Source organism: Canis lupus, chromosome 8 (genome assembly GCF_003254725.2).
Source record: "Canis lupus dingo isolate Sandy chromosome 8, ASM325472v2, whole genome shotgun sequence".
NCBI lineage: Eukaryota > Metazoa > Chordata > Mammalia > Carnivora > Canidae > Canis > Canis lupus.
The window spans coordinates 38226413-38250868 of record NC_064250.1 but is presented as its reverse complement, the minus strand read 5'-3'; the positions used below and the strand labels follow the sequence as shown (position 1 = coordinate 38250868).

The following is a 24456-nucleotide window of genomic DNA, read 5'->3' as shown; positions in this document are numbered from 1 at the left end:
GACAGGACCTGAGCGTCTGGACTACAAATCCCAGAGTGCCCTGGGGCGCAGGCGGGGCTACTTTCAAATTGATAGCTTTTTCAGCCAATCATACAGCCACACACAAAAAAGGGCATTAAGGACTGTTTTCCTAGCGTTCCATCACTGAAGTCATATTTGGAAGTTCTGAGAGTAAGTGGACGTTGAAACATCCTATTAAGTATTTCTTACTCGCGGTAGATGCTTCTTAGCCACCACAATTCTGTACCTGAATTTGGCTCTCAGTGGAAGCTTACCGCGTCTAAGAGCAAAAATGAACTCACGTTGCCTAACGTCAACGGAAGGATTCAGTCGGCCGAGGAAGAGGCGGAACCCGCTTTATTCTCGCCCTTTATTGGCCACGCAGCCAGGGGACGCAAGCGTCCGTCACAACCAATGAGTCGCGGAGACCTCCGTTAACCAAACGTAGAAAGGGTCGGTCCTGTGCGACGCTTTACGTACACTGGGTTACGCAGGCGCAGACGCCCTGCTCTCGTCCAATCCGGAGCGAGGCTGGCTCCCGGCCGGGCGTCGCTCCTCCCCGCCCCTTCCCTTTCGCACCGGTCTCCACCCAGAGGGGGCCGCCTCTCTGCGGCCGGCCAATGCTCTGCATCTTCCTTTGCGCGTTTGCCCTATCGGAGAGGTAGGGGTGGAGTTCCGGGCGTCCGCCGCGCACCGAGGCTGAGCTCGCGTTTCTTCCCGCGCGCGTTGCGGGCTTGCGGTTGAGGTATAACTCGCAGGGTCGGGTGGGGCTCGTGGTCGGGATGGGTCGTTCCCTGGGCGGACGGCCACGGTGCGGCTTGAGCCTAGGAGGCCGTCGTCGCTGATCCTCTGGCGGGAGGACCTGTGAGGGACGTGGGGAGCGGCCGGGCGGAGGCGGCCACGTGTTGGGGCTTCTGGGGCCGGGGTGCGAGCCCCTGGGCCACATCCGCGCAGGCTCTGCCCCGCGGCCCTCCCGCGGGCTGGGTTGTGGTGTCGTTGTCGCCGGCCCCACTCTGCGTCCTGGTCACGTCTCTGTACAAGGGAGGGAAGCGCCCACCGCCCAGAGTTCGAGGAAGGGTATAGTACCCAGGACCTGGGCTTGTTTCTCTCCCGCAGCTCGCATTTTTCTTAGGTCTTGAGTTTGTTCCTTTTCGGGGTCAGAAAGCAAACTTTGATTTGGGAGGCGACGTCCTGTAATAATAGGATGCATACTGTGAGATCAGCCGTGCCAAGGACCTGACGTGTACTCACACCGCAACCTAAAGGGTAGGGACTATTACCGTCCTCGTTTTCACGTGAAGAAACAGACTGCTTGGTAACTCCTCCACATGTTGTCTTCAGCTTGTCTCCTTAAACTTGAGCGTGGCATTTGGTTTCCAAAGACCTGAAAGTAAAATATGCTATTAAAGGGGCGCCTGGGAGGCTCAGTCAGTTAAGAGTGCCTTCGGCCCAGCTGCTCCCCTTCCTGGCTCTCTCTCTCTGGCTCGCTCGCTCTCGAATAAATAAAATCTTTTTTTTTTTTTTAAGATTATTTATTTATTCATGACAGAGAGAGAGGCAGAGACATAGAGGGAGGAGCAGGCTCCATGCGGGGAGCCCGACGCGGGACTCGATCCGATCCCCGGGTCTCCAGGGTCACGCCCTGGGCTGAAGGCGGCGCTAAACCGCCGGGCCACCCGGGCTGCCCTCGAATAAATAACATCTTTTAAAGGAATACGCTATTAAATTGCAAGATGTTGCAAGTTTCTTTCGTGTTTTCTTTCCTAACTTGACGTTATTTTAGAGGTTAAAACAACGTACTTATAAGTGAATTGATATTATCGACGTAAACTCATCATAGTAGGAGACCTTGGACCAGGAACCATTTCCTTCCTAACCTTTACCTGGGCAAGTCAGCCTCTGAGCCCCAGCTTCCTCAACTGCAGAATTGAAATCAATACCAGACATGACTACATGAATACTTCCTAGAGTTGTAAGGATCAAAACGAGAGAGTGGATAGAATGTATAAATTACTGATGTTTACTACCTGGGTGTCCTTGCTTCTTCAAACTCTTTCCCCTGAGGCCAGACAAGTGTTAAATAGCATAGGTAGCATAGATAGGTAATTTTATATATGTAGTTTTATATATTCTATTTATACAAAACTGGTAATATGCAGCCTAGTACCATGTATGAACTACCTTTTTTTTTTTAAGAGTTTTTTTTTTCCCATATAATCTGCCATGTTTTCATCCTGCTGAGTTTTCAGCCTACATAAATCATTTACGTAGCATTTCATTAGGAATGGGAAGGCCATTGAGAGAAGCCAGGATGCTTTCAACCAAATTTTCCATCATCTGGCTTGATGAATAACACTTCCAATATGAGGTGTCAGTGATGTTCTTCAACATCCACAAACGATGATGTTAGCAGGGGCTCTGGTTGCATCACTTCAGCTCTACAACTTTATAACCCCTGCCTGAAGAGCTTCCACCAGTGACTTGACCGATTTACAGATATTTATTATCTTATTGAAAGACATGATAAAGTATATGCCCCAACAGCCAGATGGAAGAGATGCATAGAGCAAGGTATGCCTAAGAGGGTATAAGCTTCCATGCCCTCTTTAGGCATGCTTGTCTCCTCAGTCTGCACTTGTTGACCAGTTTGGAAGCTCCCAAAATACTCTTAAGCCTAGATGGCCCCCTTATCTATTTATCAAGGGTTCAGGACAGTGTTTCCTGTAAACAGAAATGTTAGTCATATGATTTGTATTACAGACTGATGTAGATAGCATAAAGCAAAAGTAGCCCAGCTCACATAACTACTTTTCTGAGTTCTGGTTCCTACTGGAAGCTCTGAAGAGAAGATTCATTTCCTTGCTTTTTTCAGCTTCTGCTGGCTGCATGTATTCCTTGGTTTCTGGTGCCCTCATCTTCCAAGCATATCACTCCTATCTCTGCTTCCATCATCACACTGTCTTTTCTGTAGTCAGCCTCTGCCTTCCTCTTATGCAGGCAGTTGTGCTTCAATTTAGGTTCCACCTAGATAATCTAAAATAATCTCTCCATCTCAAGATGTTAATTACAAAAACTCCTTTTCATGTAGGGAAACATTCATAGGAATTAGGATTGAGATATCTTCAGGGGCCATCTTGTAGCTTACTACAAACGGTATAAAGAAGGGTAAAGTAGATCCTATTCCAGTGCAGTTTAAAGTCTGATCAGGGGGCAGCCCCAGTGGCTCAGCGGTTTAAGCGCCGCCTTCAGCCCAGGGCGTGATCCTGGAGACTTGGGATGGAGTCCCACGTCGGACTCCCTGCATGGAGCCTGCTTCTCCCTCTGCCTGTGTCTCTGCCTCTCTCTCTGTGTGTCTCTCATGAATAAATAAATAAAATCTTAAAATAATAAAGTGATCAGCTGTGCATTAACATTTTAGAATAGCAAAATTTCTTTGAGTTCTAATCTACTTTAAAAATTCATGTGACTGGGCAGCCCTGGTGGCTCAGCGGTTTAGCGGCGCCTTCAGCCCAGTGTGTGATCCTGGAGACCTGGGATCGAGTCCCACATCAGGCTTCCTGCATGGAGCCTGCTTCTCCCTCTGCCTGTGTCTCTGCTTCAGTCTCTCCTCTCTGTGTATTCTCATGAATAAATAAATAAAATCTTAAAAAAAAAAATTCATGTGACTTTTGTATTCAACTTCACAATATGCCCGTATTTGATACTCTTCTGAATTATCACATTATAACGTTACTGTTCTAGGGATTTAGACTGTTTGTGGCTTCTTATAATAGCCAGTTTACTATAGTCATAAGTGTGTGCCCTAGTTTAAGAAGTGTGACCTCAAATGATGGGGATTCATTATAAGGAAGCCATTTAAGTAACCAGATAAAGACTTTGGGTCTCCTTGCTCCTAAGGCTAAAATATGCACTAGGCTTCATGGAGTACTGGATTGACAATCCCTCATCATTGATACTCTCCAATTCTCCCAGCAAGACAGTATCTCTGATCAGGTTTTTGTTATATTTTCAGAAAATAACCCAACTGTTGTGCTTATGTCTATCTGGAAATCATAATTAGGAGACAGGATCTGAAGAGTTGAGTTTGTTAACCATTTGGTTTGGATATGTTGGAATAAGATTATGAAAAAGAGCCTAACTCTGAGTAGGTATCCAGTATGTGAGAACTATTCAGTAAAGATCTCTGGTTTTTGTATGAAGTTGGAAGAAGTATATATGGGACATTTATATGGGCCAGGCCTGGAAGTGACCTACGTTACTTTTTCTCATGCTGCTTGGGCTAGAACTCTGACACAGAGCCACATCTAACGAATGTCTAGTTGTGTGCCTCACTGGTGATCTGCTGATGAGTTAGTGTCTGCTACGATGGGCAGTACTTAACCAGCTGCTTAAGATTTGTTCTCTACCCTTAATTTCCAGCCTTCGCCCTGTGAACTCTCCATGGTATGCAAATACCTCTAGACAGCCTTCTTGAATAAAGTCCTTTTTTTAGCTGGCTCCAAACCAATGCTATCATCAGGTCCACAGGAAAAAGTTTCACATCCTTGGCCCTGACCAATTCTGGTTGTACAGGCCAATAACAATGTAATGCAGCCATTTTTCTTTGTTTTCTTTGAGCAGTTAGCCAGCAGCATCTTAGACTTTTGTCAGGCATGGATGGATCCTTATATCCATGGTATCCAGGAGACCAGATCAAGGTCTGAGTTTGAACTATTCATGCTTGGTAAAATGGGAATGAGGAAAAATTCTACAATATTTTTTCACAAATTATCTTCTTCCAAAGAAAATCTTATTTCAATTTCTTTACGTTGGTGCTTTTATTTCCTCAAAATGGAGGTCAAACTAATGGTTGCAAAACTAGTTTTAGGTCATCTTTGTGAGTCCAGTGTGGACAATCTGCCACGTGATAAAGGGATATGAAAGTATAGTATGCAGTTTATAGGCTACAAAGTACTGTTTATTGGTTTTTGTAACTGATTTTTTTTTTAAATCTTCATCTTTGATTTTTGTTTTTAACTCTTGAAAAATAAATACGTTTTAGGGTCACATTATTTCGCATTTAAGCATTTAAAATTGTATTAAAAAATAAAATTGTATTCACCTAGTTTTTTTTACTCAAGATTTTAATTTTGGGGATGCCTGGGTGACTCCACGGTTTGGCGCCTGCCTTTGGCTCAGGGTGTGATCCTGGAGTCCCAGGATCGAGTCCCAGCGTCGGGCTCCCTGCATGGAGCCTGCTTCTCCCTCTGCCTGTGTCTCTGCCTCTCTCTCTCCCTCTCTCTCTCTCTCTCATGAATAAATAAATAAAATCTTAAAAAAAAAAGATTTTAATTTTAATTCCAGGATAGTTAACATATAGTTTCAAGTGTACAATATAGTGATTCAACAATTCTATCCTCCGTGCTCATCATGATAAGTGTATGGATTAACTTAGCTCTAAGTACTGATTTTTTTTTTCTTGAATTCATCATTTTAGCTAGATAAATTGTACATCATACAAAAGGATTTTATTTTTTAATTTATTTTTTTACAAAAAGATTTTAAACAAAACTCTTAACATTTTAAGGATCGTAACCTTAATTATGTATTCTTTATTTTCCAGATTTCTTGGCTAAGCATTAAATGTTATGAAACAACTTGAAAAGTATAAAGCATAAAATTGTTGGCAGCACCATGTGATAGAAGAAGTACTTGGAGTCAGATTTTTCTATCTAAATCATATAAAATGTTTAACTTTCTGGACTTTAGTTTACTTATTTGTAAGATAAGAATACTACTACTTCTCCTTTCACAGTTGTGAAAATCTGATAAAATGACAAATACCATAGTCCTTTGCAAAATGTGATTCTTTTATTAAGGTCATATTAAGGATCTATTGTACCTTTTTTTTTTCTTAAAGATTTACTGATTTATTTGAGAGAGAGTGAAGAGAGTATGAGGCGGGGAGGGACGGGGAAAAGAAGCAGGCTTCTTGCTGAGCAGTACTCTGGAATCATGACTTGAACTGAAGGCAGTCACTTGACCGACTGAGCTACCTAGGGGCCCCTATCTTTGTACCTTTAAAAGGTTCAAATTTAGCATTAATTCTGTTGTGAACTCCGTTAGTTCATGTGATTTTTTTTTTTTAAAAGCTCTACCCAGTTTTTGGCTCTTCATAAATTGACTAGACCAAAAAAATGATAATCCTTTCTAGCAAGTCTTTTAATTTAATGTTAATATTAATCTCCAAATGTCATTGCTTTGATAACAATACAGTTTTGTAGGAAAATTAAAGGAAACTTCTTCCAAAGACTAATAAGCTTAGTGTGCCATTATAATTAAAACTATTTTCCTGATAATGTAGATTACTTGTTTATCATGTCCGTTAAAATATTCCTTTTACATGTTCTTTAGTGTTAGTATGTATACTGATAAGTGATGCCTCTGTTCTCTTTGTGGGCTTCATTATGATCATTATTACTTTTTGGCTTTTTGAAAAGGAGTTTCACCATTCCTTGTTTTTTTTTTTTTTTTTCTTAAAACCTTTTATTTTGAAATAATCTTATATCTACAAAGTAGTTGTGAGGAGTTCCCATAAATACTTTGCAAAACTTCCCCTGGGATTCCTGGGTGGCGCAGCGGTTTAGCACCTGCCTTTGGCCCAGGGCGCAATCCTGGAGACCCTGGATCGAGTCCCACGTTGGGCTCCCGGTGCATGGAGCCTGCTTCTCCCTCTGCCTATGTCTCTGCCTCTCTCTCTCTCTGTGACTATCATAAATAAATTAAAAAAAAAAAAAAAAAAACTTCCCCTAATATTACTATCTCCCATAACTATGGTGCATTTGTCAACACTGAAAAATTAACATTGATATGATACTATTAACTACACTTTATTTGGATTCACCAGTTTTTCCACTAAGAATTTCACTATTCCTTGAACTGTAGCAGAAATAGTTTTTAAACCAAACTGCCTGGAGTACTGGCTGCAATTACTAGCTCTGTAATCATGAGCTATTTACAGGTAACCATTCTGTGCTTCCCTTGTCTCCTCTATGAAATGGGATAATTATAAGTACTTCATAGGCTATTATGAGAATTAAATGGGTACATATTCGTGAAATGCTTCAAACAGTGCCTGACAAACCCTATTAAGTAAATTCCTTTCTCTAGGGCACCTGGGTGGCACAGTCAAGTATAGGTTACTTGGTTTCAGCCCAGGTGGCGATCTCAGAGTCCTGAGTTTGAGCCCCAGGAAATTGAGCCCTGCATTGGGCTCCTCACTAACTGTGGAGTCAGCTTGAGATTCTCTGTCCCTCCCCCACTCCTGCTCATGCTTGCTCCTGCTCTCTCTCTCCCTAAAATAAATAAATCTTAAAAAAAATTCCTGTCTCTGATTTTATTCAATATCATCCATTGAGTATGACTGTGAAATAATAGAACCAGAAAAGCCTAGGTTATGGCTTCTATTTTAAATTTAGTGTCTTATAGGGGATAATATTTTGCATTTTTTTAACCTTGTAAATGCTTAGAAGTTTGCATGTTCAGGCAACTAAAAGTTATGCTGGACTTCACATCATTTGATATTGCTTTTTATCTTAAATCTCTGCTGGTATTAAGACTTTCCACGTGTATATGCTTTAAATATTTTAACTGTATGTTGCTTGGTTGTGTGAATGACATTGATTCATTTAATGCAGATGAGAATTTTAATAACAACTTTACATTTGAATGGCCACTTAAAAATGCTTTGTAAAATATGTCTTTTATATCATTTGAGGGTCAGTATAAGAAAAAATTAAAGAGTGTGGGCTCTAAAATCAGATTTCTGTTCTGGTCCCTGCTATGCACTGTGAGCCAAGTGATCTTTGGCAAATGACCTGCCTTTTCTAAGCCTCACTTTCCTAATCATAAAACAATATATAAGGTACCGTAAAGGCCATCCAGAGAATTAAACGAGATAAATGCATATAAAGCATTTAGAACACTACCTTGCATACAGCTAGGGTTCAATATATCTTAGTTACTATTAATATCGTTGATGGATACATGAGAGCCAGTAAGTAGAACAAATGGAAACATGAGGAAACCAAGATTCAGATCAGATTCAGTGATTTACTGAAAGTCATGTGGAAAACAAAAATATCCCTCTCACTTTCAGTGCAGATCTTTCCCCATAATCCTTTAGCTTACTCATATTGACCAAATCCAGCCCAAAGACATGTTCCTTTATTTCCCATTGTGTTTCTAGTTCTTGGCTGCTTGTCAGAGTATTTTCAACTTGGTTCTTACTCTATAAGAGTCTTTCTCTTTCTTCATGAATTCTACAGCCTTGTATTACTTGGGCTTTTAATTTGTTAGCATGAGTAACAGGCATCTGTTTTTCAATAACGGAATAAAGAATAGATATTGAAGCTAAAATTTTCATAAAGGCTAGTTGTTTTATTTTTTATTTTTTATTTTTTTTATTTTTTTTTTAAGGCTAGTTGTTTTAAACTAGTGATTAGCCTATTACTGATTTGTATTTAATGTAGCATTAGCCTATTATTAATTAGTATTTAATGTAGCACCAAATTATTTTTATGAAGCTACTTTATTTCCTCCAAACTCTCCCCTCTTTTCCCTGAGATTGTAAAATCAAATTGGACTTTTTCTTAGGAATTGAGAAAGGAGTTTGAGAATCACACAAGTCCCCTGAGCCATTCAAAAAATAGGAATACAATTTATGAATCATCAGGTTTTTAGAAATTATTGAATGATTACAATGTGGATGTATCCTTTTTTGGCATCAAAACCATGTTTATATTGTATAAGCAGAGCACATAATATTTACTGCATTATTCTGGAAATTTGAGGTAATTTGATCATATTTATTTATTTATTTATTATTTATTTATTTATTTATGATAGTCACACACACAGAGAGAGAGAGAGAGGCAGAGACACAGGCAGAGGGAGAAGCAGGCTCTATGCACCGGGAGCCTGACGTGGGACTCGATCCTGGGTCTCCAGGATCGCGCCCTGGGCCAAAGGCAGGCGCTAAACCGCTGTGCCACCCAGGGATCCCAATTTGATCATATTTTATGAAAGAACAGCATTTGAACAAATTGTTTAATTCCAGAATTTGGGTGTGTAGAACTCTTATTAAATCACATTCACACCAGCAGGTCTTTATTGAATGCTTTCTGCCTAGAGGGTCCTGTGTAAGATGGTAAACTGATACTCCCAAATCCAAACCTTTCTCTTAGATTCCTCAGTTCTGCCTTCATGGTGTTTTCTATGACTATGGAGGTTGATATGAATCACCCCAAAACTGATATGAATCACCCCAAAACATGGATGTCATGGATATCAATATTGATAATGCTTGATTTATTTATTTATTTATTTTTCTTTATTTCTTTACTTTCTCCAGAAAAGTGGATGGCTGTCTTTCTGGCTTGATTTGTATGTGTGTGTGTATGTTTCTGTCTTTGTCATTGCTTTATGTATTTGTGTAGTTTCTATCTTTGACACTTTGTCTTCCTCTATGGAGTGTGTGTGTGTTTTAATTTGTTTATTCATGAGAGACACAGAGAGGCAGAGGCATAGGCAGAGGGAGAGAAGCAGGCTCCATGTAGGGAGCCCGATGTGGGACTTGATCCTGGAATTCCAGGATCATGTCCTGAGCCCAAGGCAGATGCTCAGCCCACTCAACTGCTGAGCCACCCAGGTGACCCCTTTATGGAGTGTGTTTTATGTGTTTTTTTTTTATACACCTCTCCAGGAAGTAGGATTTGTGAGATAGGCTATAAAGTTAGCCTCAAGCTGGTAGAAGATTGATACTAGAGAATTGGAAAACATGGTGTTTTCCTTAAGAAATTTAATTTATACTCTATAGTAGAAAGAAATATATGTAAAATATAACTAGAGAAAAATATTTCAATGTATTTAGTATGTGATTACTGCTATATAAATAACAATATTTTGGCATTCAGAATAAGTAGAAATTGCTTTAGGATGGGTTAAGAAAATTTTTATAGTACTAGTAGAATTTGAGCTAGATCTTGAAGCATGGGTAGGATCTAGAAACTCAAGAAGATAATGTAGAATTCTTGGAGAGAGTAGCAGTCTTTTTTGCTGTTTTATTGTGGGGAAAATATTTTATCCATTAAAATATTGCTATGTCTAGGGTTGCTATAAAATATAGTGTGTGATTCACATCCTCGAACAACTGCAGCCCATGTAGAAACAACAAAAGAATGTATATGCTTTATGAAAGTATTTAGTTTTATGTCCTTAAGAAATGTTCGTGAAATCACACATTTGCTTTTATTTTCCACTTCATGTCATGCTGAATATCAGTACTTTTTACAATGTGAAATTAATTCCTAAGAACAAAACTTTTTTATATGATTTTTCTCTTGTGGGAAGTAAGAATTTGTCCTGTTCTTGCCATCTTTTTCCAGGAATTAGATGTTATATCAAGTATTTCCTGTCCTGTTTTAAGTCAAGGCTATACAAGAGACCATTGCAGTGGAGATGAGATGTAATGAACAACTGGAGGAGGATAATAGCAGGGTGGACAGTGATGAGATAGATATGTGGGTGATTTTCAAGGTAGCCTTTATTGGCTAGTTGCATCTTGTCTATTGACTTTCTTTAATCAAAGATTATTCTGAGATGTTGAGCCTAGATGACTGAGAAGATTGTATAGTTAACAGAGATGAAGAATACAGGTATTTGAGTTATATTTTGCGTATATTTAATTTGAAGTTTTGACAGCATGTTCAGGGGTAGAGGTCTAGGCAGACATTAGGAATATGGGGTTGAAATTTTGAAGAGCGATCACAATTGAGGGTAAAAACCTAGAATTTCACAAAGAGGTGATAATTTATTTTGCCTGGGGAAGAGAAGAAAGAACAACTAGGAAAAATTCAATCTGTTATCATGGTTAACAGAAATTTCAATAATTACTAGTAAGTTAAAGCATCTTTTTGTTTAGACTTTCTAGTTAAGTCCTGAATGATTTTTTTCCCCCATTCTCTTAATTTTTGGATCTCTTGCTAGATGGCAGTAGTAGTTAATTACAAGGGCAAGGAAGGCAAGTATTGAAAGAGTTTGATAGCTTAAGTCTAAGCTCAACATTTTCATATGTTTAATAAACTTATAATTGACAGTATATTATTTCCAATCCTTTCTGTCCTTCACATCAGATCTATAAAGTAAGTGTGAAATTTTTTTTCTCTTCATATCCGGCTTTTTGCAGGACGGTTCAAGAATTATGCCTTTTGTTGGTTATTTCTCTGATATCAGGATCTCACTCTGTTCAGAAGAGAGGAAATGAGTTTAGAATTTAACTAGATTCTGATCTTACAATGTGGCACAAAGTAGTTAAAGAGAATTCATCTGTCCTACTGTATGTTTACACAAGTATAAAGCTATAAATATTTATGCTTAGGGGTTTTGCCATTATTTTGATTTCTATTTCAGCAGATCCCTTTTGGACATTCACCCAATTTAGAGTATTAAATAGTGAATCTACTTCAGAATGTAAAGGAAAGTATCTTTATCCAATTATAAATATTTATAAAATATTGCCTGATTGTGTGAGATATGTTGACATGATTGCAAGATACCCAGTGTCAGGATAACACTGGTTAACAGTGGAAATTTAAAGAATTATTACCAAATCTGTGACTAATAAAGCAGACTCCAAAAATCAATTTTAAAAATCCTAGACTTTCCATAGTGTTGAATCTACTCAGGTGGCTTTATTTATTTATTAAAGATTTATTTATTTGAAGGAGACCAAGAGTACACCTCACATGTGTGAGACGGAGGAGAGGCAGAGAGAGAGACAGAATTTGAAGCAGACTCAGCACAGACTGGGGGGCCTAACTCGGGGCTCAATCTCCTGACTCTGAGATCATGACCTGAGCTGAAACCAAGCTGGGTGCTTAACTGACTCAGCCATCCAGGTGCCCCCACTTGGGTGGCTTTTAATTCCATGTTCATAAATGGTGTAAACAGGGACTTGTCTCTGTTGGTCGAAAGAACCCACATAGAATGGGAGATAGTGTGTACTCCTGGCTGTCAATCTGGATAATCAATTAGCTTGCACCATAGAACGTGACAGCAGAAAAAAGACAACTAAGATTTTGAGTTTTTACCTTTAACAAATAGAAATTCCAAATCCATCTTACCAGACTATATCATTATTGCAAAAACACCTGGCCATTAGAAAATGGATTGCTAGAAATTGATATAGGAGCTACACTATCAGTACACAACTCCCCTACAATTAAAGAGTCTTTTCCTTTAAATAATACATATATTCAAATAGTGGGAGTACAGAGTCTTAAACCACAATATGTGCCTATTTCTCAGCCCCTGTATTTTTACCAAACCTTTGCAAGTGAATTACCCATTTCTCCTCAGTGATTTAATTCCCATACATTTAGGAAGAGATTTCCTGGAGAAAACTAATACTTGCCTTTTTTTTTTTTTTTTTTTTTTTTCTCAAAAAGGCAAATAACCCTTGAGTTTGAATCCACCACTCAGGAAAATTCAACCCCCATTGTCTTTACTCACATTCTGCAAACCAAGTAAGTCTGAACTTTGTATATTTGGATTCATCCCCACTATTAATCCTGATAACCTGAACTTTGAGAAGAATCCTCAACAGACATAGAATTGGTAGTGCCCCTCCCACTAAGACCCAGATTGACCTCTCAGAAAACTCTCCCAAGAAAAAAACAATACCCTGTAAATAAACCTTACAGGGCATAAGACTTATTAATAGAGGACTCTATAAGGCTCAAAGACTCATCATCCCTTGCAACTGTTTCTTGTAATATCCTATTTTGCCCATAAAAAATCCAATGGCTGAGGATAGAGATTTGTCTAAGATCTAGGGCAATAAATAACAACATAAATCCCTGCTATTATCCAGTCATCCTTAATCCCCACATGCTATTGGTATCTGTCCCTATTGGAAGCATATTTTTTTACTCTAGTTGACTTATGGAGTGGATTTTTTTAAGGTCCTTGTTAATAGGGATAGTGTTTTTTTTGCCTTTACCTGGGAAGGACAAGAACATACCTGGACAATCATACCTCAAGGGCTTTATTGAGAGTCTTCTCAAAAGTTTTAAAGGCTGGCTTAAATGACAAATTCTTTGGAGGCTCTATTACTGTAATATATGGCTGATTTTCTTATTTGCTTCCTCTCCCAAGACTTCTCACAGAAAGAGAGTTTACCTCTTGAAACTCTAAGCCATTAAAGGACATAAGGTCTCAAAAGGCAATTTACCCAAACTGAGGTTCAATATTTAGAACATTTATTTATTTACTTATCTTAGAGATGTCAATTCATTTATATGAGAGAGAGGTAGCGAGACCAAGCATGAGCAGGGAGGAGAGGGACAAGCAGGCTCCCCTTTAGTAGAGAACCCAACTCGGGGCTCAATCCCAGGACCCTGGGATCATGACCTGAGTCAAAGGCCAATGCTTAACCAACTGAGCTACCCAGACACCCCCATTAGGGCATTTAATCTCGTTTTTTAAGACTATAACTAGATCCTGTTAAGCTTTGAGGCATTTTAAACTTTCCAAACCCTAAAACCAAATGTCACTTCCAGAGTTTTCTTGGGCTAGCTGGTTTTGTAATTGGATCCCAAATTTCTCCTTAATGGTTCAGCCCCCTGTATTCCACATATACCCTTGGGATAATCAAGATAGTTTGGTCTTTAAGACCTTGAAGGAAAGCTAAATCAACCTGACCTGAAACACCCTAAATTATCAGCTACCCTTTTCCTTTTTGTAGGAAAGGGAAGGGAACGCCCTCACGGTACTTAGTAAAAACATAAGGGCTATCACTGACTTCTAAGTTACTACAACCAAAAATTAGATCCAGGAGCCTGAAAATATCCCTCCATACCTTACAGCTGTATCTGCTACTGCCGCTTCAGTATGGCTATGAAAGAGCTTACTTCTGTTAAGGACACTCCCACATTCACACCACACATAACACCTTTCAGCAAGCTGTCTAAACTATGAAATTCTCATATGAACTATCTTTTATATCACTCTTATTGAAAAAACAGGAGTTTTAAATTTTAATTACTTAAAATTTTGTTTTCTGGTATGTAGTTTTTGTTTTTAAGTTATTTATTTTAGTAATCTGTACACCACATTTGAGACTTGAACTCATGACCCTGAGATCAAGAGTTGCATGCTCTTCTGACTGAGCCAGCCAGGCAGCCCTGGTACATACTTTTTGTATTCTAAGAAATATCCACCTAACTTAGAGTCATAGGTTCCCTATTTTTTCCCAGAAATTTTGTACTTCATGCTCTCACATGTTGGTCTATGGTCAATTTTTTTTTTTTTAAGGTTTTATTATTTATTTGAGAGAGTGAGAGAGAGAGATCACAAACGGTAGGGAAGGGCAGAGAGAGAAACAGGCTTCCTGCTGAGCAGGGAGCCTGATGTGGGGCTCAGTCCCAGGACCCTGGCATCATGACCTGAGCGAAAGGCCGACATTCAACTGACTGAGCCACCCAGGCACCTAGGTCTATGATCAATTTTGAGTGAATTTTTTGTTCTGACTTTGTCTAGTATTAATATGCCACTGCAGCTTTCTTTTATTAGTGTTTGCATGGCATATTTTTTTCTATCCATTTACTTTTAACCTACTTTATATCTAAAATGGGTTTATTTTAGGCAACATATAGTTGGGTCTTGCCTCTCCTCTCCCCTTCACAAACCTGAGAATCTCTGCCTTTCAAGAGGTTTTCAGATCATTTATATTTAATGTAATCATTGATATGATTGGATATACATCTATCTTGCTAAGTATTTTTGGATTTTCTATTTTTCTCTTCAATTATTTGTTCCTTTTTTCTTTTGCCTTTTATTTTATTTTTATCATTACATTTTGTTTCTGCTATTAGTTCATTTATTTGAGAGATAGTGAGCAAGCAAATATGAACAAGGGCCAGAGGGAGAGGGAGAAGCAGACTCCCCACTGAGCAAGTATCCTGAAGTGGGGCTTGATCCCAGGACCCTGGGATCATGACCCAAGCCAAAGGCAGACACTTAAGCCACTGAGCCACCCATGTGCACCTCTGCTATTGGTTTGTTAATTTTGCCACTTTTGTCCTTTAGTTGTTGCTCTAGGGTTTACAATATACTTCTTTAACTTGTGTAATAAAGTCTACCTTAAAATAATATCATACTTAATTATATTGTAACAACCTTTTATATGTTTCAATTTCTTCCCTCCCATCCTCTTACTAGTGCTGTCAAATATTTGACTTTTAATAACACTGTAATATATTGTTACTATTTTTTGCTTTAGGAATTGGGGCTCAGTGGTTGAACATCTGCCTATGGTTCAGGTTGTGATCCCAGGGTTCTAGGATCGATTGCCACATTAGGCTCCCCGTAGGGAGCGATTGCCACATTAGGCTCCCCGTAGGGAGCTTGCTTCTCCCTCTGCCTCTGTCTCTGCCTCTCTCTCTCTGTGTTTCACATGAATAAATAAATAAAATCTTTTTTTAAAAAAGTCAATTGCTTTTTAGAAAATTTTTAACATTTTAAAATTTATTTTAGAGAGCGAGTTTGTGCCCAACCAGGGTCAGGGGTGGGGGGTGGGGGTGGGGGGCAGAAGGAGAGGAGAGAGAATCACAAGCTGACTCTCTATGCTAAATGTTGAGCCCAATGCAGGGATCAATCTCACAATCCTGAGGTCCTGATCTGAATGGAATTCAAGAGTCAGATGCTTAACCAACTGAGCGACCCAAAATTTTTTTTAAAAGAAACAAAAAGGACGCCTGAATGGCTTAGTGGTTGAGTGTCTACCTTCAGCTCAGGGCGTGATCCCAGAGTCCTGGGATTGAGTCCCATATCAGGCTCCCTGCATGGAGCCTGCTTCTCCCTCTGCCTATGTCTCTGCCTCTCTCTCTGCGTGTCTCTCATGAATAAATACATAAAATCTTTAAAAGAAAAAAGTCTTAAATTTATCCTCATGTTTACCATTTTCAGTTCTCTTTATTTCTTCATGTCAATCTAGATTTCCAGTACTACTGTGGCTGAGTAACTTTCTTTAGCATTTCTTGTTTTGCACTCTGCTGGCAGTGATTCTTCTTAGCTTTTGTCTCATGGTTTTTCTTTTATCCTCTTTTTTGAAAGATATTTTTGCTGGGTACAAAGTTTTGTATTGACAAGTTTTCCTTTCCTTTGAGTACTTTAAAAATGTCATTCTTGGTTCACTGACTTACATAGTTTTTCTGTATCTATTAGCAGTCACTTCTAATTTGCCCCTCCCACAACCCCTGGCAACCATTAATCTTTTTGATCTATAGGTTTGCCTCTTCTAGACATTTTGTATAAATGGATTCATACAATATGTGGTCTTTTGTGTGTGACTTCTTTCACTTAGCATAGTGTTTTCAAGGCTTATCCATGTTGTAGCATTTAATAGTACTTCATACCTTTTTATGGCAGTATAGTGTTCCTTTTTTTTTTTTTTAAGATTTTATTTATTCATTCAGAGAGAGCGAGAGAGAGGCAGAGACACAGGCAGAGGGAGAAGCAGGCTCCATGCAGGAAGCCTGATGTGGAACTCGATCCCGGGTCTCCAGGATCACACCCTGGGCTGAAAGCAGGCGCTAAAGCACTGAGCCACCAGGGCTGCCCTGGTTTAGGTTTTGTTGTTGCTATGGTTACCTTCAGTCCACCACAGATTTGAAATTCTTCAGCTATGGGCTGTTAATTATCTTGTGTTTAGTGTTCAGCTTGATATGCTGAAGAGTTTTCCTTATTGTTCCTTCTTAACTTTTAGCACACCCTGCTTCCTATGCCAAATAAAGGATTTCTCAACACTGTCTTCTTCCTTCACCAACTGTTGATGCTTTTCAGTCAATATGAGTATCATGGTGGAGGTAGGGGGTCATTTTCCTCCATAATGGTTTGTTCATTTGTTTTTCAAATGAATATACCTGTGCGTAATCACCACCCACAGAATTCTCTCTTTCTCATTCCCAGTCCATATCCCCCTCAAAAGATAACCAGTATTCTGATTTCTACCATTATAGACTTATTTTGTCTGTTCTTATATTTTGTGTAAATGAAATCACAATAGTATTCCTCTGTGTCAGACTTCTGTCACTAAACAATTCTGAGATTCTTCTATATTGTTGCATTGACTGGTAGAATATGGTTTTTTATTGCCATTTAGAATTCCAGTGTACTAATAATATAGCGCAGTTGATCAGTAAAGACTGTTTAAACAATTGGATACTTGTCTAATTGTCTAATTAATCATCTTCTAATTTTCTTAAAAGCAACATGCCAACATTGGCTTTGTTGCTCAGGCCAGAAATTGAAGCCTCATTCGTCTTTGTCATCTCTTTTCATACCCCATTTGTAGTCTCAGGAAATTCTGTTTATTCTTCTTTCATAATTATGGCCTGTATCCAGCCACTTCTCTCCACTTTTATATCCCTTGCCCAGAATTTTGCACAAGCCTTTTCACTACTTCCATTCCTGCCCTAAGGTCCGTTCGTTCTCCAGGCAGCAACCAGAGGAATCCCTCCACAAACGTCTCTCATTTGCTCTCAACCAGCCTTCTTTTTCACTTGAAAATAAAATCTAAAGTTTTGACCTTGCAAAGCTCTTATCTGGTTCCAGCTACCGTTTGTTTGTTTTAGATTTATTTATTTATATTGAGAAAGAGAGCACACTTATGAGTTGGGGGAGGGGCAGAGGGAGAGAGAGAATCCCAAGCAGACTCCCCACTGAGCATAAAGCCAGATACTGGGGCTTGATCCCATGATCTGAGATCATGTTTTTTTGGTTTTTGGGTTTTGTTTTTTTTTAAGATACATTTATTTATCTATTTCCAGCTATTTCTTTGACTTTATTTCCTATACCACTTTTTTTACTCAGCTTCAGCTGCTGTGGACCACTTGCACTTATCACTCCCGACTCTCCGCCCAGGAGGCTCTTAAGCCTACACAGTCCAACACCTTGCTTCCTCATTTCTTTCTTGTCTTAGCTGAAATGTCACCTCATGGGAGAGGCTTTCCTTTAATGGCTATATCCAAAAGGCCTTTCCTGCCTCATTTTTCTTGCCTTAAGCAATATTATTTTTCATAACACTTCAACTGTTTTCATTATTACATTTAGTTATTTGTCTGTATGGCTGTCTGTTACCCCACTGCCTTCTATGAAGGCAGGGACTTTACTTATGTTCTTTACTGTATCCAGTGTGTTTTTCTAGGCCTGACATGTCAGTCCTTCAGGAATTGTTTTTGAATTATTGAATAGGGTAATTCTTTAGGACTTTTGAGTTAAAGATGTATCAATTTCTAACTATAACACAGAATATTCAAGTGGCTGATTCTTTGATGTTAACATCAATTTGTTATAGGCTATAGACAATGGTTCTTTTTATCCCCCTACCTTTTTTTTTTTTTTTTTTTGCAGCTATTAAGGGAACACATTTGCTTAATTTTTAAAAGCGTCTATTCAGAATTAGAAAAAGAAATAGTAAACATATAGTACCAACTCAAAATTTTGGATTATTCCACATTGCTACTAACTGTTCCAAATTAAGACATCTGGTGACTGGGGAAGTTTGATTTTTCTCTGTATTTGGTTAACCAGCTGGTTGTTCTGGAAAGGCAAAAACAGTTGATTGTTCTTGTTGAAAGAAGAAGAGCATTCATTGATTTCCTTCAAAGGATGACTTTGGGTGGAAGATTTACTTGAGAAATTTGACATCTCAGGATGTTATTGAGGAAAATGCCTTTGTTTTTAAAAAGATACTTCAATGTTATATCTTCTACAGCTTGAGAAAGTATGTGTGTCATTCCCTCCTCCCCCTCCCCCTTTTCCTTGGTAACAGATTCCTGCACTTTAAAAACTGTGCTTTCCCGAAGAATTTTAGTGTATGAGATGCCATATGTTGCTGCAACCAATATCTTGAACATTCATGGGAATAAGAATAGCATATTCCGACTCACTAAGCAGGATTAATTTACAAAGACATTAAGTCTTAGTCATTAATGAATATGATATTTAAAATGACATGAAGTTGTAGCAGATGTCAGTTTAGCATACTTTCCACTAAATATTCAGCACTTCTTCCCAGTTTAAAACAAATGGCTCTTTGGCAAATTGTTTCAAAGCCAATTCTGTGTTAGTTTAAAATATACACACAAATTTCTCTAAATTTCTGATATAAATGCTTTCTGAGAGACGTTCTGCTGAAGTTAAGCCAGTGCATGCATTTTATCCCAAGGTATTGTCTCTTCTGAGACATACTGATAATGGAGTGACTATGACTATTTCAATCTTCCAGGTTTTCTGAAATGAACATTAATAACCAAATTCCTAAGATTTGCTTGTGCAATTTTGCTTCAGATAGGCTGACATTAGATATGCTTGATAAATAATAAGCCTCTTTAAATGCCCAGCATAGAGATTTTGTGGCTACCATGAGATTTTTCATGTTCGCCACTGGCACATGTCATTAGACATTAGTAGCTACTTCTTCCAGGTGCTCTCCTGATATAGCCTACCCCCCTTTTATTTATTTTTTATTTTTTTAAAAGAATTTATTTATTCATGAGAGAGAGAGAGAGAGAGGCAGAGAGAGGCAGAGGGAGAAGCAGGCTCCCTGCAGGGAGCCTGATATGGGACTCCATCCCGGGACCCCAGGATCACGCCCTGAGCCAAAGGTAGATGCTCTATCGCTGAGCCACCAGGTGTCCCAGCCTACACCCTTTTAAAAAATAAGTATGATATATGCTTATTATACAGGTAACATAGGCTATCCCTATTTTTTATTTTTATTTTTTAAGATTTTATTTATGAGAGACACAAGGAGAGAGAGAGGCAGAGACACAGGCAGAGGGAGAAGCAGGCTCCATGCAGGGAGCCCGACATGAGACTCCATCCCGGGCCTCCAGGATCATGCCCTGGGCCAAAAGCAGGCGCTAAACTGCTGAGCCACTCAGGGATCCCCTAGCTGTGCTTTTCTCATCAGTTTAGTGAACATAGCAGTACTTATGGGGTTATTATAAGGTTATATCATCATTGGTAAAAATTTTAGCAACATAGAAAAATACCAGGAAGGCAACACACACACACACTTACTCCAGATATTTGAAATACATCTAATGAACATTATTCTAGAGACTTTTCTGTGCATATATACAGATAGAGTGAGCAAAAACGTGAATAGGAATAATTTTATGAAAGCAGGATGATATATTATACATTTTCTCTAAATATTATATTTAGTTTAACTTGGATTTAACAAACAAAAAATAAATAAAATGAAAGTAATTGCTGAAATTCCGGTGTTTGTTTGTTTGTTTGTTTCTTTCTTTCTTTCTTTCTTCTTCTTCTTTTTTTATTTTTTTCATGTAACGTATTAATTCTCTTTGAATATAACCTAAAGAAAAGGTGAATGATACTAAGAGGTTCAGGTCATTTTGTTTTGCACTTTTTAAAACTACATGTTGCAGGTGTCTACACAACTCCTTAGTAAAGTAGGATGTAGGATGTAGGTTTTTCTGGTGACCAAATAGCCTTTCATGTGATGACTGGGGGACTCAGACTTCTTTCATTTTATGGCTCAACCATCCTGTAGGGCTTTGAAATGCGCTGCATCCAGCCAGCAGATGGGTGAAGAGAACGTGAAGACACACCACCTCTTGATCACCTGCCCCAAGCATGACATGATTCACTTCTACTTGCAAAAATCACTCACTGAGACTGAGGCAAATCTTGATGGGGGACCTCGTCTCTGTTTTCTCTTCGAGGCCCCATGAAATGTTCTATACCAAATCCTAGGTGTATTACACTCCTTTCAGCTGCTTCTCATCCCCCAGATTAGCCTGGAGACCTTAGAAATGTAATAAGCCCTAGAAGCCCTCTTTGCTGAGCTCCTGCATTAGTAAGTAAAGTGTTTATTTCTGAGTTTCTCTGAGGTTGCCTACCTTCTTCCTCAGTTGGCTTCTTTCCAAATTTGGGTGTATTCATACATACTATTTTTTTTTATGTTTTTATAATGAAATAGGTGATTGGGCAGAGGTTGGTGGTGGCATTCATGATTAGCCTGAGTCATCGCAGATCTAGAATTGAAATTGACGTAGGAGCCTTTCAGCATAGGAACATTCCTCATGTGTATGTACCTGAAATCCTTTCCTATCTAGAACCGCCAAACACCCACAATATTTATCAAGGGTATTTTTAAAAAGTGCCGTTTTGAATAATACTAGTTTATAGAAAAGTTGAAAAGATACTACGGTTTTATACCCTTTACTCAGTTTCTCTAATATTAGTGTAGCAATATTACATTTACCAAAACTAAGAAATTAACACTGGTACAATACTGTTAACTATAAAGTTTATTTGGATTTCACCAGCTTTCCACTAATATCCTTTTTCTGGTCAGTCCAGTCTAGGATACCATGCTGCATTTAGTCATCAAACCTCCTTCATCTCCTCCAACATGGTATAGTCTCTCAGACTTTATTTTTCATGACCTTGGAACATTTGAAGAGTACTAACCAGATATTTAAGGATGTTCCTGAATGTGGGTTTATCTGATATTTTCTCTTACACGAGGCTGATGAATTTGGGGAAAGAGTAGCAGAGAAGTGAAATATTTTCCTCATCATGTCACACCATGGGGCAAGTGACATCAACATAACTTATGGCTGATGAAGTTATTATTATGTTTTACTCTTTCCATACTCTATTCTTTGAGGCAGGTAATTAAGTTCAGTCTGTACTGGAGGGGAAGAGAATTAAGCTCCACCTCCTGGAGGAGGTATATCTACTTAAATTATTTGGAATTCTTTACTCATTTATTTAATTATATAAACATTTATTTTTATCAGTATGGATTCATGGCTATTTATTTTATTCTTTGGTACTTGTGTCTTTTTTTTTTAAGATTTTATTTATTTATTCATGAGAGACACACAGAGAGAGGCAGAGACACAGGCAGAGGGAGAAGCAGGCTTCATGCAAGGAGCCCGATGTGGGACTCGATTCTGGATCTCCAGGATCACACCCTGGGCTGCAGGCGGCGCTAAACCGCTGCGCCACCAGGGCTGCCTCCTACTTGTGTCTTGTCTTGTCTTTTCTTTTCTTTTCTTTCCTTTCCTTTCTTTCTTTTCTTTCCTTTCCTTTCCTTTCCTTTTCTTTCCTTTCTTTCCTTTCTTTCCTTTCTTTCTTTTTTTTTAGCATTACTTTACTTTCTGGCACTATCTGATGCTCTTGGCTCATCTCTACTTTCCCTGTCCCAGACCTAGGATCAGCTATTTGTCCAAGGAGCTCAAAGGGTATTTTAAATAGGTTAGGTCTTAAGCTTTTCTGATTAGTACCTAACTAAAAGATAAGAATGTTAGAGAAGTTCACTGAAACTTAGAGCAGTGAAACCTTACCATCTTCTAAAATATGTTGAAGTTTATTTGTTCTTTAGAAGTGTATTTTTCATTATAAGATGAAAAGATCTTAAAAAGCACTGATTCAATTTGATATGTTAATAGTTTATTCAGATTTGAGAATTGTTTGATGCTGTGTTCATGAAATTTTGTGTGTTGACTCAATTTTTTTTTTTTTTAAGTTTTAATATGGGGCACCTGGGTGGCTCAGTAGTTGAGCATCTGCCCTTGGCTCAGGTCATGATCCCAGGATCCTGGGATCAAGTCCCATATCGGCCTCCCCACAGGGATCCTGCTTCTCCCTCTGTCTATGTCTCTGCCTCTCTCTCTGTGTGTCTTTCATGAAAAAATAAAATCCTTTTTAAAAAAATTAAAATTAAAAGTTCTAATATGAAAGTAACTGAGACTGCTTACCTGTTCTAAAAGTTATAAGAATTTTAAATGTGAATGTGAAATGAGAAAATTAGAAGAAAGGAAACAATATTTGTTGCTTATTTTCTTAATGCCAAGAATTGTGCCCTCTGTATACTTCTCTGTGTCCTGTATCCTATGATTACCTCTGTCCTTGTACTTATCATCCTATATTGTAAGTAATCTGTATACCCGATGTGGGGCATGAGCTCAGGACCCTGAGATCAAGAGCCGCATGCTTTTCCAACAGAGCCAGCCAGGCACCCCTTTATCCCCACTTTAAAGATGGGGATACTGAGGCTTACAGAGTTTCAGTAATTTGTACAGTGATGACTTCGCTAGTTTGTGGTAGAAAAAGAGCTTGAAATTAGGATGTTTGATTCTTAAACCTATTGCTTTTTCTTTTGTGCCACACTGACAATTTCTTTAATAAGCTGAAAATACTTCACTGCATTCTTTTCTTTTTTAACTATTTATTTCTTTGAGAGAGTAGGAGGAGGGGCAAGGGAAGAGTGAAAGCAGACTCACCACTGAGCACAGAGCACGACTGTAGGCTTGATCTCACTCCAGGCTTGATCTCACAACCCTGAGATCATGACCTGATCATGGTCATGATCAGTCAGCTAAGCAGCTGACTCTTGATTTCAGCTCAGGTCTTGATTTCATTAGGCTCGTCACTGGGCATGGAGCCTACAATATGAAGTACGCAGAAACTTACAAGATGGAGTTTAACATTAGGTTTTTAAATATTGTATCGTTTCAGTGGTTTTTTATTTTGTTGCTGTCCTTAGCATCAGGGATCCTACCATTATTATTGAGAATAGATTTTTATAGAGTCTTCGGGGAATTCCTTTGTGAACCTTATTTTTTCCCTTTTATTTTTGAACAAAAAATATAAAAGGTGGGGAGGGGGAAGAGGATAGATGTTCTAAAGGGAATAAAAGATCAAATCCTTCTATTCAGTATGAATGAAGTTTGACTTTTTAAAGTATGTTCCCTAAATCTTTCTTTGCATGAGCCTCTTACATAAAATGAGTACTTGATGATATATCCAAAACTTTATTTGATTTTCTTTAATTAGAGTGGTTCTGGATGCATTAACAAAAACTGTGCTGCAAACTGACTTAAGTAGAAAATGTGGAATCTCGTTAACATGGAATAAAAGTTCTTTCCATCAGTTGGTTTGGGTCCACTTTAGAATTAGTGTTCCACATCTGGACAAATTGTAGTTAGGAGGAGAATGCATGGATTGGCACAAGAATATAAGGTTTCTGAACCAATTACTGGTTTAAAAGAATAGAATTGCTGTGATTGGTTTAGGCTAATCAGGATCTGCTCCTGGAGCGAGGGTCAAATCTTGAAACCATGTTGATGCCAGATGGAGGAGGGAGAGGGAGGAGGATGAGTTGGAGGGGTTCCATCATATTGTCCACTAGATCTTATTTGCTCTTCAAATAATATATGATGTATAATTGATCACCCTCACCTTAATATTAACTTTCCAGGAATGTAATTGTTTATGCTGGCTGCTGGGTACATGGGGGTTTCTTTTACTATTCTCTACTACTTATAAATTCTATAATAAAAAGTTTAAAAAGAAAGAGAGAAGTGGAACAGA

The 24456-nt window shown here is 38.6% G+C and overlaps 1 protein-coding gene across 9 annotated transcripts in view; it reads left to right on the top strand.

Annotated features, from left to right (window-relative positions):
• The first annotated feature begins 605 nt into the window (after window positions 1-605).
• WDR89 (WD repeat domain 89) overlaps window positions 606-24456 on the top strand; it is a 44406-nt gene continuing 20555 nt past the window's right edge. For 4 of the 9 annotated variants that reach the window (XM_025442889.3, XM_049113238.1, XM_025442887.3 and 1 more), the window contains exons 1-2: window positions 606-745; window positions 12486-12563. The gene's annotated coding sequence lies outside the window, so the exon portion shown is untranslated. Of the gene's footprint in view, window positions 746-1063; window positions 1267-12485; window positions 12564-24456 lie in introns of those variants that run through there. The other 5 variants (XM_025442888.3, XM_049113239.1, XM_049113240.1 and 2 more) reach the window with 4 other exon arrangements.